General features: G+C 44.1%; 1 protein-coding gene across 1 annotated transcript in view; it reads left to right on the top strand.

Moving 5' to 3' along the window:
• SPON1 (spondin 1) overlaps positions 1 to 16,921 on the top strand; it is a 315,970-nt gene that overhangs the window by 267,279 nt on the left and 31,770 nt on the right. The window lies entirely within an intron of this gene.

Here is a 16,921-nt window from a genome sequence, read left to right as displayed (position 1 = left end):
TAGTTCTGATTGTTGCGGTAGTAAATTATCATAAATTTAGTGGCTTAAGGCAACACAAGTTTATTCTCTTACAGTTCTGGAGGTCAGAAGTTCAAAATGAGTCTCAGTATCAGGGTGTTGGCCACCTTAACTTCTTCAGGAGGCTCCAAGAGGCTTTTCATCCTTTCTAGGATACCGGTGGCTGCTGGAATCCCTTGGCTCATGGCCACATCGCTCCAGTCTCTGCTTCTGTTCTCACCATCTCATCTTCTGTAATCAAACTCTCTGTGTGTCCCTCTCCTAAGGACATTTAGATTTAGGGCCCACTCTGTAAGTCCAGAATAATCTCTTCATCTCATGGTCATTAATCACATCTGCAAAGTCCTTTTGGACATAAAAAGCAGCATCTAAAGTTTCCCAGGATTAGAAACTGTGTATTTTTTGGTGGGGGGGGGGGGGGCATTAATTAGCCTACCACAGGAATATTTATTTATTGAAATATATTTATTTCATTGATTGAGTGGTCCTTGAATGTAAAATTCTCTGAATTTAAATCTAGGCCATAGCTCTTCTTAGCTTTGCTTTATTGTTTTTTTATTTTAGGGAATATTTTTATGTTTTTCAGAAAATACCTTTTTACTTCATATTGGAGGGTAGTTGACTAACCATGTTATGTTCGTTTCAGGTATAAAGCAAAGTGATTCAGTTATACGTATACATGTATCTTTTGTTTTTTGCAAATTCTTTTCACATTTAAGTTGTTACATAATGTTGAGCAGAGGTCCCTGTGCTGTACAGTAGGTCCTTGTTGGTTATCTATTTAAAATACAGCAGTGTGCACATGTCAGTCCCAAACCCCCTAACTGTCCCTTACTCCCCTCTCCCCCCTGGTAAGTGTAAGTTTGCTGTAAGTCTGTGAATCTGTTTTGTAAATACATTTGCATCATTTTTTTTAGATTCCATATACAAGTGATGTCATACCGTATTTCATCTTCTCAGTCTGACTTACTTCCCTCAGTATGACAATCTCTAGGTTCATCCATGTTGTTGCAAATGACATTTCATTCATTTTATAGCTAATATTCCATTGTATGTAAATACCACATCTCCTTTGGCCATTCCTCTGTCAGTGGACATTTGGGTTGCTTCCGTGTCTTGATTATTGTGAACAGTGCTACTATGAACATTAGGGTGCAGGTATCCTTTCAAACCATGCTTTTTAGTTTTGATCTTTCACTTGAGGCCGTTGGGCTTTACTGCTTGCTTGCTGGCTAGCTTTTAAACAAACTTAACTCTGACTCCCTGTTGGAAGTCACTTTCCTAAAACTGGATCTTCTTGCTGTCTTCCAGGGATGGAGGCATACAGCAGAGTTTCTCCAGTTTGGAAAGGGCATGGAAAGAAGTGCTTTCTTAACTGTTAGGCCTCTCCTGCCTGTTGCCATTTATTAAGCACTTACTGAGTATCAGGAATTGTGCAAGCATTCTATATTCAATGATAGCTCATTTATATCTTGCAAGCAGCCTATAAAGTAGATCTCACTAGCCCATTTTAGAGATAAGAAAATCAAGGCCCACATAATAATATATCCAAGGTTGCACAGTTAAACCTCAGAGCCTCCAAAATCGAAAAGTTCTTCATAGCATGCTGTTGCAAAATTGGAGAATTTCCAAACTGGAGTAATGTATGGACCTCTTTTAAGGAGCACATATAAGCTCATAAACCCTTAGGGTTAAATTATAATTATTTTCATTATATCATTATTTAAGTATGGGCAAAGATAACTAGATATTAACTCCCTATGCTTATAGCTCTCCCGTGACTATAAAAGCAAAATAACAATAATAATAATACATACAAAGCTACAAACCTTTTTAAATGCTAATTAGGAGTATTGCTTTAGTGCAGTGGGTGATGCTGTTTGCTGAAATTAAATGACTGTTCACAATCTAGATTTGATGCTGACTACCCTGCCATGGGCATTCGGGATTTGGTGAACCTGTGCACTAGCTCTGGTCCTCTGGCCTCACTCACTGCTCCCACTGCTCTCCATCTGCCGACATCACACACGTCATTTGGGCTTTACCTGGTGAGAATGTCATTGACTTGTTAACTCTGTCTATCTTTTTAGCCACTGACTATAGCAGCTGGGTTCTCTGGGCAACAGGCTGAGTCAAGATTAGCTGAAGTTGTCAGGGAATGCTCTTGGGAACCACTCCTGTGGAATGGAACAGGACGAAGCAGAAACAGGCAGAGGGAGAAGTTGAGTTGTAGGCCCACGGAAGGCCTCTGCCAGCATCACATGAAGCAGTTTTATCCAAGCAGCACAATCTCTCCAAAAGAACTGACAGCTAAGGGCTACCTTTTAGCATCTTTCCCAGCAGCTGAAGAGGGACCTGGGCAGAGAAAGACAGTCCACTACACTAGCCCACAGTCAAGTTGGAGGGAGCAGCAATATACGTAAACTCAAATGCAGCCTGGCTACTGGAATTGCCAGCCAGTGCTTCATTATAAGATCTTCAAGATCATCTATCATAGTCTTTTTTTTTTAATTTGTTTAAATGTGGACCACTGTTTTAAAAAGTCTTTATTGAATTTGTTACAATATCGCTTCTGTTTTATGTTTTTGTTTTTTGGCCTTGAGACATGTGGGATCTTAACTCCCCAACCAGGGATGGAATCCACAACCCCCTGCATTGAAACGCAAAATCTTAACCACAAGACCATCAGGAAAGTCCCTGTAATATTCTTGAACTGATTTTTTTAAATTATCATAAAAATAAAACATGTTTACATTCCCATAGAGAACTAAGAGACCCCAAAAACATCTTCACAGATCTGTAGGGCTGCTCAGACCTCACTCTGAGAAAGAAGAATGTCAAGAAGCATCCAGTTACTATACTGCTGTGAATTAATACATAAACCTGTAACAGGTCCATGGCATGAAAATCTCAAAGTTCTATGACTGCTTCTAGGTGGCAGTAATAATTTCTAGATCTTCTCGTATTTCACATGTAGCATTTGGGAATAAATACTTTCATTTGTTAAACATTCACTCAGTATATCTGATCAAGCATCTACTGTGAGATGGGTGCTTTACTAGACACCTTCTGGAGGAAAGACACATAAGTAAGCACGTGAAGTGAGCAGATAATCACATGATTAAAGTCATGGAAAAGGATGATCTGAGAATCTGTGGCCATCAAAAAGGCGTTGCCAGAGGCAAGGGGGTAGAGAAATGGGGAGATGCTGGTTCAAAGACACAGAGTTGCAGCTGGATGTCTCAACATGTAGGGTGAATTAATCTTGAGATATAATGTACGACATGATAACTGTCATCAACAGTACTATTTTATATGCTGGAAATTTGCTTAGAGTAGATTTCAGCTGCTCTCATGACTGACAAAGAAAGACACCTATGTGAGGAGATGAATATGTTAATCAGCCTGACTGCAATGATCATTTACTATGTCTGTCATGTTTTACTATGGGCAAACATTATGTTGTACACCCTAAAGAGGTAAGTTTCTACTCAAAAAAGTAAGGAAGACTTTTTCCATGGAGGAGTTGCTCGAGGGGGCCAAGATAAGGACATGCCAGGCAAAGGGACTCACAAGTCTTGAAAAGAAGCTGGGCATGGCAGGTAACTAGGAGATTAGGCAGAAAGGTGGATTAGGCAGAAGTGGGAGATTCCACTGAAAGAAGCGGGGGTGGAGACATTCAAATATAACTAAGTAATCATGACTTCTCTTTTCCTTTTCATTCACCTTGCCCTTTACTTACATTTATCTCACTCAGTCCTCACAGGTTACTATTAACCCACTAGAGGACACACCCCACAAGAGTTGGGTCTGTGTTGCTGTGTCCACTGCCCTATGCCCCAGGCACAGCGTCAACCTCAAAAACAAGAAATTGACTCAAGAGGCAAAGCATTTACTTAGGATCAAAGAATTACAATTTGGGATATACAGATTCAGGTAGAAACCCAAATAGTGTCCTAATTATAAGAGAGAGAATCAGGGCTTTTGTTGGAAAAAAAGAAGAAAGTTACTTTTAAGGAGAGTTCATTGGTGCTGACAAGCAAAGCTAGATTCCTGGCTCAGGTCAAGTGGTCACTAGGTAAATGTGAACCCAGTCCTTTCAACATTCTTCCTAACTGCTTGGAATATTGGTGGTTTGGTCCAGTTCAGAGGTTGAGACACAGGATTCGCAGGGCAGCTCCCCTGAAATGGCTGTACTTGACTTCATTTAAACATTCTTGGTCCTAGCTCCCTGACCATGATCTCACGTGGGCTCAGCCTGCATCAGCTTGAAGCAGCATTTGGGTTCCTGGCCAGAGACTGAGGTCAGGCCACAGCAGTGAGAGCACCACATCCTCCCACTAGACCGCCAGGGGCCAGTGACAAGGCCCTGGCCCATCAGCTGTGTAGAAATTAATTATCACAAAACAGTGAAAAACAATGAAACAAGTAAAGTGTTTAATAGGAGGAAAATGAGTAGGTGTGGCTAGACATAACTGGCAGGCTCAGAGAGCGCGTCACACCCTCATGGTAGTTTGAGTCACTTTTTTGGGGCCTTTCTTCCTAGTTTCCTTTGATCAATCATCTTGCTTTGCCTGGTCCTGAGTCCTGTTGGGTTTATCTCAAAGTCCTCACATGTGTGCCTCCACATCTCTTAGCCAACATGGATTCTAGCAAAGAGGCCTGTGGGCAGCTTGACGTCACTTACTGTGATGTGATGCCCCCCTCTCTTTTGACCTCCAAGGAGCCTTTCTGCACATGTGTGGTCAGGAAGCTCTCCTTAACTTCACAAATGGGAAATATGTGGTCTTTTATCTGGCCAGGGCCCAGCCTCTTCCATCATCTTGCTTTTATGGAGTTCCTGCTATTATGGTGTTTCTTCTACAGGGAAGACAGTTCAGCCTGGGGCCCATCTATCTCCTGCCTCAACCAGGGATCAGACTCGCACCCTCAGCAGTGAAAGTACAGAGTCCTAACCACTGGACTGCCACAGAAGTTCCTGGGATGGCTGTATTTTAAATGGCTGCCTTTCCATCATCATCTTCACCCACTAGTGGGCACGCCTCTCAAGAGCAGGATTGTGTCACCTATCCACTGGCCCCATGCCCCTTGCCCAGCGCAGTTTCTGACTATAGAAGGAACCCAATAAATACATGTTTTACACACTGAGATATCTGCTCAGAAAGGATGAGCAACTTCCCCAAACTAACACAGCACATAAATGGCAGAGCCAAGGTATGGACTTGGGTCTGCCTTGTTCCACCACACCAGCCTTTAGCCCCTGCTCCAGGATGTTACAGTAATAACTAGAAGGGGAGTTTCACTGTCAGGGAAACTTCTGTTACCAGGGGAAGTCTGGCAGAGCCCAGCTGTGTGTGTGTGTGACCCTAATTTCCTGGTAGGGACACGCCTTCCATGTCCACTAGACACACAATTTCTTTTCCGTCCCCAGTGTCTCCCCAGACCTCTGTGAGTATTTGGGGGGCTCAGGAATGAAAAGAGTTAAGCTTTACAGCTGATCAAGCTGTTCCTTTGCATTTAAATAGCACCGTTTAAGAGATCGACACTTCTGGAAACTGATTTGATGCTAACGTGCTGAGCACCTTGAGGCAGCTGGCTTCTCCCTCCTCCAGGTCATTTAGAGCTTCATTACTTAATAATTTGAAAGCTTTTTATGGAAATCAGTAGATGGAGGGAGATGATGAAGCAAAATGTTATTATATGTAAGGACCCAGCAAAACCAGCTGACAGTCTCTGAGGGGAGAGAGAAGAGGGAGATGTTGGTGTGCAAATGAATTCTTGTTTCTTTTTGAAACAGCTTTTATTTTAAAAATAAGAAGGTTTAACAACCCATTCCAGTATTCTTGCCTGGGAAATCCCATGGACAGAGGAGCCTGGTGGGATACAGTCCATGGGTCTCAAAAGAGTCAGACACAACTTGGCAACTACACAACACTACCAAAGGATAACAAAATCCAACAGCCTTTAAAACAGTCAAGTAAGGAACCCATCAGATGTCTTATCAATTCTGTCCCTCTGCGGGCACTTCTGTCCCCTCTTCCCGCCTTCTCGGCTGCTGCCCTGGCTCCCAGTCCACCACCTCTAGATGTCCTTCCCACCACATTTGCCCTCCGTGCTTGTCTCACAAATGCTCCCTCCAAAGCCTTCATGGGTATTTCTCCAGATGAGAAAGCCACAGTGAGCAGCCTTGGAGTAGCTTTTCCTCCTGACTTTTTTTAATGGCAATATACTTGGATGGTTCAAAATTCAAAAGCAGAGCACGGTTAATCTGTGAAAAGTAGTTCTTGCTCCCTGGTTGCCCAGTTCCTCTCCCCTGAGGTACCTTGTCTTTGTGAAGCTCTTATGTTCCTTCCAGAGATAATTTAGGTGAATAGAAATAAAAGTATGCACGCACATGTGCACACACACGCACACACACACACACAAGCATATGCATAAGCATATGCACATATATTTTCTTTATCTTTATATATTTACATTTCTTTGTAACTAGATTATTATACAAATAGATAAAGAGCCCAAAATACTATATAGCGGTGTAAAAAAAAAAAAAGATACCAAAAGTATATACATGTTTATTTTTATATTTGTATGTGGTCTTTGGGCTCTTCATTAAAAGAGTTATACTGGTGGTGAGATTATCTCTAAAATATGCTATATTAAAAAGCAAGGCACAGAATGACTTGTATAGCAATCTATTTGTATAATAGTCTGGCTCCCATGATACAAGGAAATGGCAAGGATAAAGAAAATGTGTGTGTGAGCTATGATTTCAACTATGTGACAAAGACACAAATACAGAAACGAATATACTCATTGATGATAGCAGCTAAATTAGGATGGAGGGATTACATGTTTTTGTTTTTTTTTTTTTGCTTCTCTCTCTCTCTAAATTTCTATGATATTGTTGTGTTAATTTTTTTATTTTGAAGACCTTCAGTTCAGTTCAGTGGCTCAGTCATATCCGACTCTTTGCAACCCCTTGAATTGCAGCATGCCAGGCCTCCCTGTCCATCACCAGCTCCCGGAGTTTATTCAAACTCAAGTCCATCGAGTCAGTGATGCCATCCAGCCATCTCATCCTCTGTCGTCCCCTTCTCCTCCTGCCGCCAACCACCCCCACCCCAGCATCAGGGTCTTTTCCAATGAATCAACTCTTCGCATGAGGTGGCCAAAGTACTGGAGTTTCAGCTTCAGCATCAGTCCTTCCAATGAACACCCAGGACTGATCTCCTTTAGAATGGACTGCTTGAATCTCCTTGCAGTCCAAGGGACTCTCAAGAGTCTTCTCCAACACCACAGTTCAAAAGCATCAATTCTTCGGTGTTCAGCTTTCTTCACAGTCCAACTCTCACATCCATACATGACCACTGGAAAAACCATAGCCTTGACTAGACGGACCTTTGTTGGCAAAGTAACGTCTCTGCTTTTGAATATGCTATCTAGGTTGGTCATAACTTTCCTTCCAAGGAGTAAGCGTCTTTTAATTTCATGGCTGCAGTCACCATCTGCAGTGATTTTGGAGCCCAGAAAAATAAAGTCTGACACTGTTTCCACTGTTTCCCCATCTATTTCCCATGAAGTGATGGGACCAGATGCCATGATCTTCGTTTTCTGAATGTTGAGCTTTAAGCCAACTTTTTCACTCTCCTCCTTCACCTTCATCAAGAGGCTTTTTAGTTCCTCTTCACTTTCTGCCATAAGGGTGGTGTCATCTGCATATCTGAGGTTATTGAGATTTCTCCCGGCAATCTTGATTCCAGCTTGTGCTTCTTCCAGCCTAGCATTTCTTATGATGTACTCTGCATATATGTTAAATAAGCAGGTGACAATATACAGCCTCGATGTCCTCCTTTTCCTATTTGGAACCAGTCTGTTGTTCCATGTCCAGTTCTAACTGTTGCTTCCTGACCTGCATATAGGTTTCTCAAGAGGCAGGTCAGGTGGTCTGGTATTCCCATCTCTTTCAGAATTTTCCACAGTTTATTGTGATGCACACAGTCAAAGGCTTTGGCATAGTCAATAAAGTAGAAATAGATGTTTTTCTGGAATTCTCTTGCTTTTTCCATGATCCAGCAGATGTTGGCAATTTGATCTCTGATTCCTCTGCCTTTTCTAAAACCAGCTTGAACATCTGGAAGTTCACGGTTCACATATTGCTGAAGCCTGGCTTGGAGAATTTTGAGCATTACTTTACTAGCATGTGAGATGAGTGCAATTGTGCGGTAGTTTGAGCATTCTTTGGCATTGCCTTTCTTTGGGATTGGAATGAACACTGACCTTTTCCAGTCGTGTGGCCACTGCTGAGTTTTCCAGATTTGCTGGCATATTGAGTGCAGCACTTTCACAGCATCATCTTTCAGGATTTGAAATAGCTCAAGTGGAATTCCATCACCTCCACTAGCTTTGTTCATAGTGATGCTTTCTAAGGCCCACTTGGCTTCACATTCCAGGATGTCTGGCTCTAGGTCAGTGATCACATCACTGTGATTTTCTGGGTCATGAAGATCTTTTTTGTACACTTCTTCTGTGTATTCTTGCCATCTCTTCTTAATATCTTCTGCTTCTATTAGGTCCATACCATTTCTGTCCTTTATCGAGCCCATCTTTGCATGAAATGTTCCCTTGGTATCTCTAATTTTCTTGAAGAGATCTCTAGTCTTTCCCATTCTGTTGTCTTCCTCTATTTCTTTGCATTGATCATTGAGGAAGGCTTTCTTATCTCTTCTTGCTATTCTTTGGAACTCTGCACTCAGATGCTTATATCTTTCCTTTTCTGCTTTGCTTTTGGCTTCTCTTCTTTCCACAGCTATTTGTAAGGCCTCCTCAGACAGCCATTTAGCTTTTTTGCATTTCTTTTCCATGGGGGTGGTCTTGATCCCTGTCTCCTGTACAATGTCACGAACCTCAGTCCATAGTTCATCAGGCATTCTATCTATCAGATCTAGGCCCTTAAATCTATTTCTCACTTCCACTGTATAATCATAACGGATTTGATTTAGGTCATACCTGAATGGTCTAGTGGTTTTCCCTACTTTCTCCAATTTCAGTCTGAATTTGGCAATAAGGAGTTCATGACCTGAGCCACAGTCAGCTCCTGGTCTTGTTTTTGCTGACTGTATAGAGCTTCTCCATCTTTGGCTGCAAAGAAGATAATCAACCTGATTTCAGTATTGACCATCTGGTGATATCCATGTGTAGAGTCTTCTCTTGTGGTGTTGGAAGAGGGTGTTTGCTATGACCAGTGCGTTCTCTTGGCAAAACTCTATTAGCCTTTGCCCTGCTTCATTCCGTACTCCAAGGCCAAATTTGCCTGTTATTCCAGGTGTTTCTTGACTTCCTACTTTTGCATTCCAGTCCTCTATAATGAAAAGGACCTTACTTTATGGAAAAGAATCTGCCTGCAATGCAGGAGACCCAGCTTCAATCCCTGGGTTGAGAAGATCCCCTGGAGAAGGAAATGACAAGCCACTCCAGTATTCTTGCTTGGAGAATTCCATGGACAGAGCAGCCTGTTGTGCTACAGTCCATGGGTTACGAAGTATCATATACAACTGAGCAACTAAAACTTTCATCCTTACACTTTGTAATGTAAGGCATATTTTCATCTTGTTAGAGTTCTTTCCTGGTTCTTTACATAGGCACTAGCACCTATATCTCTACTGAAAATTGCCACATCCCTCTCCATCCAAGTCTGGCCTCCCTCTCATTCCTCCACCCGCACCGCACACTTTTTCCCTCCAGGGAGCCACTCAAGTCTCATACAATCTGTCACTGTTCCTTTGTTTGGGACCGCCTCCTGCCCTAGGCGGAAAGCTCCATGAGGGCAGGGGTTGAGTTGGTGTCTCGTTTGTTCAGGGCTCTGTCTCTGGCACCCAGAGCTGAGCCTGGCCCAGAGTAGGGACTCAGTAGTTATTTGCTGGACGAGTGAATCCTCATGTTGGCCCCCAGCACTGCCTGTAATTGAGCATCAGTAATTGTTGTCCACTGTCTTCCTCCTCCATCTTTCTGAGACGGCTGGAAGGCCCCCGCCCCCTCCACCTTGGGTCCAGATCTCAGCTCTCCCAATCTTTTTTTTTTTTTAATGTTTTTCGTACTTTTATTTTTTTTTAATTAATTAATTAGTTTTAATTGGAGGCTAACTACTGTACAATGTTGTAGTGGTTTTTGCCATACGTTGACATAAATCAGCCATGGGTGTGCATGTGTTCCCCATCCTGAACCCCCCTCCTACCTCCCTCCCCATCCCATCCCTCGGGGTTGTCCCACTGCACCAGCTTTGAATGCCCTGTCTCATGCATCGAACTTGGACTGGCGATCTATTTCACATATGGTAATATACATGTTTCAATGCTATTCTCTCAAATCATCCCACCCTCGTCTTCTCCCACAGAGTCCAAAAGTCTGTTCTTTATATCTGTTTCTCTTTTTCTGTCTCGCATATAGGGTCATCGTTATTTTTAAGGATCTCAAGCCTACAAGTGCCCCTCTCTCTCTCCTGTAACAACACTTTCTCTTGTTTTATGGGATGATATCCTCCTCCATGCAAACTTGCTCTAATGTCACTCATCTTCTAAGAAATAGTCACATGTCCTTCCTGCTACTACTATTTTACTTGATTTCTCCCTTCCAGCCAACTGTCTTTCTGAAAAGGGCTGTCTGGGCTTGCTGGCTCCACTGGCTTTCCTAAAGTGAAGTGAAAGTCACTCAGTCATGTCCAACTCTTTGAGACTCCCTGGACTATACAGTCCATGAAATTCTTCAGGCCAGAATACTGGAGTGGGTAGCCTTTCCCTTCTCCAGGGGATCTTTCCAACCCAGGGATCAAACTCAGGTCTCCTGCATTGCAGGAGGATTCTTTACCAGCTAAGCCACAAGGGAAGCCCAAGAATACTGGAGTGGATAGCCTATCTCTTCTCCAAGGGATCTTCTTGACCCAGGGATCGAACCATGGTCTCCTGCATTGCAGGTGGATTCTTTACCAATTGAGTTATCAAGGAAGCCCTTTCTTCAGTTGAATTTCCAGAAGTGACCAGAGGGGCAGTGGTGGCAGCAGTGAGCGGGTACCAGGGCTGGCTGCAGTGTGGGACTGTACCTGGGGGCAGTGAGTGGGGGCAGTGGAGGCAGCACAAGGGCTCGGAAGAGGCCCTGGGGGCAAGTTCTAGTATCCTCCTGTCTCTCTGGCTGTTCCCTCTCTGGCTCTTCCCACCCTCTTGTCTATCTACACTCACTGCCCAGGTTCTCTGCCTCTTGACTTTGACAAGCACCTATACACTCAGTTCAGTTCAGTTCAGTCATGTCTGAATCTTTGCAACCCCATGGACTGCAGCACACCAGGCTTCCCTGTCCATCACCAATTCCCAGAGCTTACTCAAACTCATGTCCATTGAGTCGGTGATGCCATCCAACCATCTCATTCTCTGTCATCCCCTTCTCCTCCTGCTTTCAATCTTTCCCAGCATCAGGGTCTTTTCTAGTGAGTCAGTTCTTCGAATGAGGTGGCCAAAGTATTGGAGTTTCAGCTTCAGCATCAGTCCTTCCAGTGAATATTCAGGACTGACTTCCTTTAGGATTGACTGGTTGGATCTCCTTGCAGTCCAAGACACTCTCAAGAGTCTTCTCCAACACCACAGTTCAAAAGCATCAATTCTTCAGCATTCAGCTTTCTTTGTCATCCAACTCTCACATCCATTCATGACCACTGGAAAAACCACAGCTTTGACTAGACGGACCTTTGTTGGCAAAGTAACGTCTTGTTTTTTTAGTACGTTGTCTAGGTTGGTCATAGCTTTTCTTCTGAGGAGCAAGCGTCTTTTAACTTCATGGCTGCAGTCACCAACTGCAGTGATTTTGGAGCCCAGAAAAATAAAGTCAGCCACTGTTTCGACTGTTTCCCCATCTATTTGCCATGAAGTGATGGGACCAGATGCCACGATCTTAGTTTTCTGAATGTTGAGTTTTAAGCCAACTTTTTCCTCCTCTTTCACTGTCTTTCACTGTCACTTTTTCCTCCTCTTTCCTCCTCTTTCACTGTCATTAAGAGGCTCTTCAGTTCTTCTTCACTTTCTGCCATAATGATGGTGTCCTCTGAATATCTGAGGTTATTGATATTTCTCCCGGCAATCTTGATTCCAGCGTGTGCTACATCCAGCCTGGCATTTCACGTGATGTACTCTGCATACAAGTTAAATCAGAAGAGTGACAGTATACAGCCTTGATGTACTTCTTTCCCAATTTGGAACCAGTCTGTTGTTCCATGTCCAGTTCTAACATGTCCAGTTGCTTCTTGACCTGCATACAAATTTCTCAGGTGGCAGGTCAGGTGGTCAGGTATTCCCATCTCTTTAAGAATTTTCCACAGTTTATTGTGATCCACACAGTCAAAGGCTTTGGCATAGTCAATAAAGCAAAAGTAGATGTTTTTCTGAAACTCTCTTGCTTTTTCAGTGATCCAATGGATGTTGGCAATTTGATCTCTGGTTCCTCTGCCTTTTCTAAAACCAGCTTGAACGTCTGGAAGTTCACGGTTCACATATTGCTGAAGCCTGGCTTGGAGAATTTTGAACATTACTTTGCTAGCGTGTGAGATGAGTGCAATTGTGCAGTAGTTTGAGCATTCTTTGGCATTGCCTTTCTTTGGGATTAGAATGAAAACTGACCTTTTCCAGTCCTGTGGCCACTGCTGAGTTTCTCAAATTTGCTGACATATTGAATGTAGCACTTTCACAGCATCATCTTTTAGGATTTGAAATAGCTCAAGTGGAATTCCATCACCTCCACTAGCTTTGTTCATAGTGATGCTTCCTAAGGCCCACTTGGCTTCACATTCCAAGATATCTGGCTCGAGGTGAGTGATCACACCATCGTGGTTATCTGGGTCATGAAGGTTTTTTTTTTTTTGTAAAGTTCTTCTGTGTATTCTTGCCACCTCTTCTTAATATCTTCTGCTTCTGTTAGGTCCATACCATTTCTGTCCTTTATTGTGCCCATCTTTGCATGAAATGTTCCCTTGGTATCTCTAATTTTCTTGAAGAGATCTCTAGTCTTTCCTACTCTGTTGTTTTCCTGTATTTCTTTGCACTGATTACTTAGGAAGGCTGTCTTATCTCTCCTTGCTATTCAGAACTCTGCATTTAGGTGGGTATATTTTTCCTTTTCTTCTTTGCCTTTAGCTTCTCTTCTTTTCTCAGCTATTTATAAGGCCTCATCAGAGGCCTTTTGCAATTCTTTTTCTTGGGTATGGTCTTGATCCCTGCCTACTGTACAATGTCACAAACCTCCATCCATAGATCTTCAGGCACTCTATCAGATCTAATCCCTTGAATATATTTGTCACTTCTACTGTATAATCATAAAGGATTTGATTTAGGTCATACCTGAATGGCCTGGTGTTTTCCAACTTTCTTTAATTTAAGTCTGAGTTTGGAAATAAGTAGTTCATGATCTGAGCCACAGTTAGCTCCCAGTCTTATTTTTGCTGACTGTATAGAGCTTCCCCATCTTTGGCTGCAAAGAATATAATCCATCTGATTTCAGTATTGACATCTGGCGATGTCCATGTGTTGTCTTCTCTTGGTGTTGTTGGAAGAGGGTGTTTGCTATGACCAGTGGGTTCTCTTGACAAAACCTTGTTAGACTTTGCCCTGCTTTGTTTTGTACTCCAAGGCCCAATTTGCCTGTTACTCCAGGTATCTCTTGACTTCCTACTTTTGCATTCCAGTCTCTGGAGGAGGTGTGGGTCTGCAGTGGCCTGCTGCAGGGTCGGGGGCATTGATTGGGGAAGTGCGTGCACCCGACCTTTTGTAGGAGGTCGCCATTAACTTCATTACCTCCACCATAGTTTGGCTTCAGGTCAAACAACAGAGAGGGAATACAGCCCCACCCAACAACAGAAAATTGGATTAAAGAGTTACTGAGTATGGCCCTGCCCATCAGAACAAGACCCAGTTTCCCACTCAGTCTCTCCCATCAAGAAGCTTCCATAAGCCTCTTATCCTTATCCATCAGAGGGCAGAGAGAATGAAAACCACAGTCACAGAAAACTAATCAAACTGATCACATGTACCACAGCCTTATCTAACTCAATGAAACTATGAGTCATGCCGTGTAGGGCCACCCAGGATGGACGGGTCATGGTGGAGAGTTCTGACAAAATGTGGTCCACTGGAGAAGGGAATGGCAAACCTCTTCAGTATTCTTGCCTTGAGAACCCCATGAACAGTATGAAAAGGCAAAAAGAAAGGACACTGAAAGATGAACTCCCCAGGTCGGTAGGTGCCCAATACGCTACTGGAGAAGAGTGGAGAAATAACTCCAGAAAGAATGAAGAGACAGAGTCAAAGCAAAAACAATACCCAGTTGTAGATGTGACCAGTGATGGAAGTAAAGTCTGATGCTGTAAAGTACAATATTGCATACAAACCTGGAATGTTAGGTCCCTGAATCAAGGCAAATTGGAAGTGGTCAAACAGGAGACGGCAGGAGTGAACATCGACATTTTAGGAATCAACAAACTAAAATGGACTGGAATGAGTGGATTTAACTCAGATGACCGTGGGCAAGAATCCCTTAGAAGAAATGGAGTAGCCCTCATAGTCAGCGAAAGAGTCTGAAATGCAGTCCTTGGATGCAATCTCAGAAACAACAGAATGATCTCTGTTCATTTCCAAGGCAAACCATTCAGTATCACAGTAATCCAAGTCTATGCCCCAACCAGTAATGCTGAAGAAGCTGAAGTTGAACAGTTCTATGATGACCTACAAGACCTTCCAGAACTAACACCTATACACTAATGACTCAAATTCACCTCCTGCCTGGACTACTCCATTGAACCCCAGCCTCATGTATCCAACTGCCTACATGACACCTCCATTCAGAGTCATCCTTGACCCCTCTGTTTTACACCCCACGTCCAATCCACCAGCAGATCCTGTTGCTTCTTCCTTTAAAATAATGTCTTGCATCTGACATCTTCCCACCCCTGCCATTGCTCTCTCATGACCCCGTGTCACCTGACCGGCCTCCCTGGGTCCTGCCTGCCCTCCTACAGTTTACTCCCCCACCATAGTCAGCAGAATCCTCACTGTCTACTCAGAAGCCCTGCAGCAGCATCCAAGTTCATAGCACTTGCAAGGGTGCCCCTAAGAACCCCTGAGAGGGCAGTGAAGACCAGAGACTTCCTCTAGCTTGTCATTAATTAATTGTTTAATTAACTAATCCATTATTCATTCTTAATCATCCCCTGTATCACTCCCCAGACCAGCCAGTGCTGGGGACACAGAGGGGAACACAGTTCAGCCCCTGCCCTCATAATGGCTCCCAGGACTAGATGGGAACTGTCTTCAGAGGAAGGTGGGGAGGGAGAGACAGGGAAGAGGAGCAAGCGATGTCAAATGCTACACCTTTGGCTTCCCTGGTGGCTCAGAGGGTAAAGCATCTGCCTGCAATCCGGGAGAGCCAGGTTTGATCCCTGGGTCAGGAAGATCCCCTAGAGAAGGAAATGGCAACCCACTCCAGTATTCTTGCCTATAGAATCCCATGTTTGGAGGAACCTGGTAGGATACAGTCCACGGGGTCTCAAAGAGTCAGACACGACTGAGTGACTTCACTTTCATTTCACTTAAGAGACACACACACACACACACCCCGCCAACAAGATGCTCCCAGGGGCAGGGTTAGGGTCAAGGCCCTTTATAGGTTGCCTTATAGGTGCTAGCTTGGCTCTTCCTCCCTTCCTGGCTCCAGCCCGACTTCCTTGGAGTCCCCACCTGTTGGAAGCAGACAGCCCAGCTCAGCCTGCTCTCCCCTGGCTGATGTCAGAATCTTTCCTGGCCTGGCCCCTTTTTTACTTCTCTGCTCCAACCCCAGGACTAATGTTTTTCTAAGTGCTGGAGATAGGGCAGAAGGTGGGGAAGAGGGGCTGGGATGGGAAGTACAGACAGGCCCCATCTACCCCTTCAGCTCCCTGCTGAATCAGAGGACAGGCAGACTTTCATAATCCTAACGGATACATGAAAGTCCAAAAGGGAGGTTAAGCCCAGGATTGGCACTTTGGTCACCAAAGAACAAGCTGAATTGATGCCTGTGGTAACAGAGGCACACAGAAGCCTGGCCTCTCCCTCAGGTCATGGGGTGATGCCCGTCCTCAGAGTGCCAGAGACAGGTGTGGGTGCAAGGGCAGTGGGCGGGCCCAGGCAGCTCTCTCTGATGGGCCCTTCCTCTCCTGCATCAGAAACACCAAGCTGCTTTCACAAAACCATCTTGCGGGAAAACTATTATCTACGGGCATTATGCAGTTTTCCTATCAGAATTACAGGCTGTGTTTGAAAAGAAATAAAAAGAAATTGAATTTGAAATGCTTCTGTGAAACCACATCACCTTCTTACAGGTCTGTTCATGGGCTTCAGATACCTTCTCTGGCTTTTAAATAGCTGATCAGACAGTAGCTTATGATGGCAGCAGCTTCCAGGGTGCAAGGTGGGGTCTCGGCACTTATAAACAGTCAGCCTAGGTCACTGGGGCGTGCATCTGAGGCAGACTCAGAGCCTTGCAGCTGACTGTGGGTCCTAAGGAGGCCCTATCCCTTCCTCTTCCTTTTTTTAGTGCCAGGTCTCTGGTTGGCACTCGCCACAGCTCACCCAGTGCCCACTAGCTCAGTGCCCATGTCTGTTGGTGTCACTTTACTCAGCTCTGGCTCCACACTGTGCCATAGAGTCCTGGGACTCAGAAAGACACCAGACGCTTCCTCATCACAGCCTCTCATTCAAACAGCAAAGACGGGGGCCTCTCTAGTGGTTCAGAGGTTAAGACATCTCTCCCAATGCAGGGGATGTGGGTTTGATCCCTGGTTGGGGAACTAAGATCGCATTTGTCTTGTGCCCAAAAAACAAAACAAAACAAAACA

Source organism: Bos indicus, chromosome 15 (assembly GCF_029378745.1).
Source record: "Bos indicus isolate NIAB-ARS_2022 breed Sahiwal x Tharparkar chromosome 15, NIAB-ARS_B.indTharparkar_mat_pri_1.0, whole genome shotgun sequence".
In the NCBI taxonomy this organism is placed as follows: Eukaryota; Metazoa; Chordata; class Mammalia; order Artiodactyla; family Bovidae; genus Bos; species Bos indicus.
The sequence above is the reverse complement of the archived record's forward strand: the minus strand, read 5'-3'. Positions and strand labels throughout refer to the sequence as shown.